Below are 3,833 nucleotides of genomic sequence, written 5' to 3'. Positions count from 1 at the left end.
TAGATAAACTAAAATAAGGAATGATTAACCAACTTAGTTTTCAACTAAGTTTAAAGAGATTACTTACATTGTGTTTAAAAACAAAAACTTAGCTTATAAGCTTAAAAAAGCTTACAACAATTTAACACTTTACTAGGTTTTGTTTTTTAGACACAATGTGAGTAATCTATTTAAACTTAGTTTAAAACTAAATTGGTTAATCATTCCTCATTTTAGTTTATCTACACACATATATACCTTTAATCATTATATAAATTGGACAAGTATGAGTGAAGTTATTGTAAAAAAATTGTTAAAGTGAAGTTATTGTTTTAGCTTACCTATACACATACATGCCTTTAATTATCATACTGTTTGATCAAGTATATTTCTAAAGGAAAATCATTATGTAGAAGAAGTTTTGTTGTGTCATGTTAGATAAATTTAAAACTTATATTTCTATGCATGTAGTTGTATTTGTTAACAAGTAAAAACCACATAGAAAGTGTATTTCTTATAGGCAGAGACGCTTATTCTTGTGTAAATAATAATAAAGCTCCAAAAACAAGCAGTACGACTTTTAATGAAGCAATTTATTGTAGAATTGTTCAAATTAATTTTCAGCGCGACGTATTTTTGTAACTTTTCTCTTCAATTTTTAAAGGAAAACTACTTAAAATGAAGAATGACGTCATCGAAATATTTGAGCCGTTTTTTTTTTCAAAATTGCTTCAATTAAAAGTACACAATTAATAAAACTACCCATATAAAGTCCTACCAGTTGTATATAATGGTAGTTTATAAATGTAAACTAAAAAAATTCCTACTTGACTTTGATATCTTTGCAAAGTATTTGTAGTTATATTTTATATAAAAAAGATATTTACAATTACACAACTTACAATGTCTGTAATATTAATAACGCATGTCTTTCCAATCGAAAGTTTTTAGAGGTGTAATCAAATTAAACATTTAATAATATTAGTAAATTTAATAAAATAACTTTGATTTAGAAAAATATATAATCTTTGCTAAATTAGTTTCGCTTTTGTAAAAGATACTCAGTCAAATTACAAAGTTAAAGCTTTGTAATTTATGTCTCCAGTCAATAAAAATAATAATTTTTTTTTTATTATTACGTCTTTAAAGTTTTCTCTGTGAGTTTATTGTGTTTATTAAAGTTTTGGATGAAACTTTAATATTTTAAATAATCATCATCTTCTAGTTTTGGCCTTTACTCCAAAATGTTTTTAATTTTTAGTTTTTAATTGGTATTTAGATTGCTATCTACCAGATCCAGACCTTTTTTAAAATAAAAAACATTCGGATGAAGTTAAGATGCGCAAGATCGTGTAAATCACTTTAACTGCCATTTTGCCAATTAAAAACAAAATCAATTTCAGCTTGACGCTTATAAACACTGTAAAGAGTTCACAATGTTCACAATCATATTGAACATAGGCAACCAAATTACAAGAGTTATTGACAAGGAGAATATCTTTGTAAACAAATTTTATGCTTATGTAAAAGTACTTAATAGTCTTTAAAATAAGATTGGTGATAGTAGATAGAATTCCTACTAGCTTACAAGATAAAACTAGTATACAATACAAAATGATTTAATAAGTATTTTTATAAATAAAAATTTGTTGAAAAGTATTAACTTTTTTTTAAATACATTTCTTACATTATACTTTAAATTACCACAATTAGTAAAAAATTTCTTTAAGGCCTTAATACCACTGACTTAAATAGTTAAAAAAAAACCAAGTTTTTTTAAACAACTTAAGACTTCATTAAAATATTTTTTAATTAACAGGTGTAAGTGACATATTTAAAAATATTATTTTAATAACAGAAATAAAACGTACTTTTAATTATTTTAAAGTGATATATGAAAACTAGAGGTTAAATAAATATATAAAACGTGTACTATGGTTTAATTTCAAGTTATTATTTGTCACATCATTATTATAATATAAAGTATCGACAATACAATATTTATGTAAAATAAAACTATTTTAAGCTAGGTTTTTAATATACTTGTTGTTAGTTGTTAATACTATACAAAATTTAACTATCAACTTAGAACAAAATAACGAATATTGTAAGGAAACATTAACGTTTTATTCGAACATATCTAGAAAAATTCTAATTTAATAAGCCTAACTCATGGTAGAACAAAAGGCATTAAGTTTTTAAATTTTAAACTATTATTTAGATAAACAACTAAATTCTTTTACATTTCAAATAAAATATTTAGTAATATTATTAAAGTATACGTAATTTGTTTCTAAAATTTCTTCTATGTATCAATTACATAACTAGTGTTTGTTCCTTCTGTGTTTAAGTTCACGAAAAGCTATCTTAGCATTTTTCTTACTATGCACTCCTATATCCGTATAAGGTGCAGTGGCAAAACCAAAAGACTTGCAAGATTTGCCAAGGTCAAGTTTTTCAACATTGAAAATAGATTTTAATGAATGTGATGAATAAGCTCGAACAAAACTTTTGAACGCATCCTTTGCGGATTGTTGCAACTGATAATTTATTTTGATCAAATTTTCCAGCTGATCTTGAACATTAGCAATTTTCTTCCAGTCAAACTTTATTTCCTTAACAGGAACTTTTCTTTCGTTTAGAAAATTAAGAAATCCTACTTCTTCAGGTCTTGAAAACAAAGCGCGTTTCCCTTGGTGTTTTTACCTCTTGCCGTTCTGCCAACACGATGAATGTACTCATTGGGTTTATCTGGAGGAGAATATTGCACGATCCAGTCAACAGCAGGTATGTGTAAACTTCTTGCAGCCACATCAATACAAAGCAAAATTCCTTTTTCTAAGTTACAAAATTGAAAGAAAGTATTCGTCCTTGTTTTTGGCTTTTGTTTGCATTCCAAGAAAGACATACACGGTACAGCTATATACTTGGTCTCACAATCTTGGAAGCTCACAATGGTATTTGACATTTAAACAAGATGAAAAAAATGCCATAATTTTTTTCTCTTTATTCCTTTTAAGAAAAGTGAACAAAACTCTGAATCTCATATCAGAGTCTATTACTGCATACCCTTGATTTATACCATCTGCAGTAGCAGTTGCCTTTTTGTCATCCACACCAATATACACGGGTGCTTTTTTCAATGAAATACGTGCAAGATCTTCTCTTTTTCTAGTTTGAGTAGCAGAAAACAACATTGTTTGTCTTCTCTTAGGTATTAAGCAAATAATCTGCTTCATTTCTTCTTCAAACCCTTGGTCTAAAATTCTATCTGCTTCATCAATCACTAAACATTGTAAATTTATATATTGAACATTTGCATTGGCATGAGGGGTAAACAGTACAATGATTATGCTATTCAGACACAACAAGCTGATAATTACGAGGACCTTGATATAGCTGAGCTCCGTGAGCAAGTTGCACGTGCCAAAATTAGGGCAGATACTAGGGCTAGGGAAGAAAAAAAAGCAACTGATTGATAAGAAGCAACTCATTACGCTTGTATGAGGACGACAGCAACATGTCCACTTGCAGTATACTACCGTCAAAAAATGTCACCCATGCTAGTTTTTCCCCAATAAGTCGTTTCTTAGGGCCTATTGAATCATACATGGCAACTAATAAACACCATGATTATAAAACATATGCTCGACTTAAGAGAGTGAAAGACCTCTCAAAACTGTTCCGTTACATCCTCTTAACTTCTGAAACATACAAAATGTAATAGGGGTATTTTGAGCACCAATGTGAAATGTACGAGATTAGAAACTAACAGACAAAGTACGAAATTCTATTATAAAAATGGCCTCAAAAGTATGTAAAAGACTTCTGGCAGTCAACCTCGAGGCAGGAAA

The 3,833-nt window shown here is 28.1% G+C and overlaps 1 pseudogene; it reads right to left on the bottom strand.

Moving 5' to 3' along the window:
• Positions 1 to 2,303: 2,303 nt before the first annotated feature.
• On the bottom strand, positions 2,304 to 3,473 carry LOC145828838 (ATP-dependent RNA helicase DDX18 pseudogene; annotated as a pseudogene).
• Between the last annotated feature and the right edge of the window lie 360 nt (positions 3,474 to 3,833).

Source organism: Thalia democratica, chromosome 2, assembly GCF_965202585.1.
Source record: "Thalia democratica chromosome 2, ktThaDemo2.hap1.1, whole genome shotgun sequence".
Lineage (NCBI taxonomy): Eukaryota > Metazoa > Chordata > Thaliacea > Salpida > Salpidae > Thalia > Thalia democratica.
Note: the sequence above shows the minus strand (reverse complement) of the source record. Positions and strands in the feature narration are given on the sequence as shown.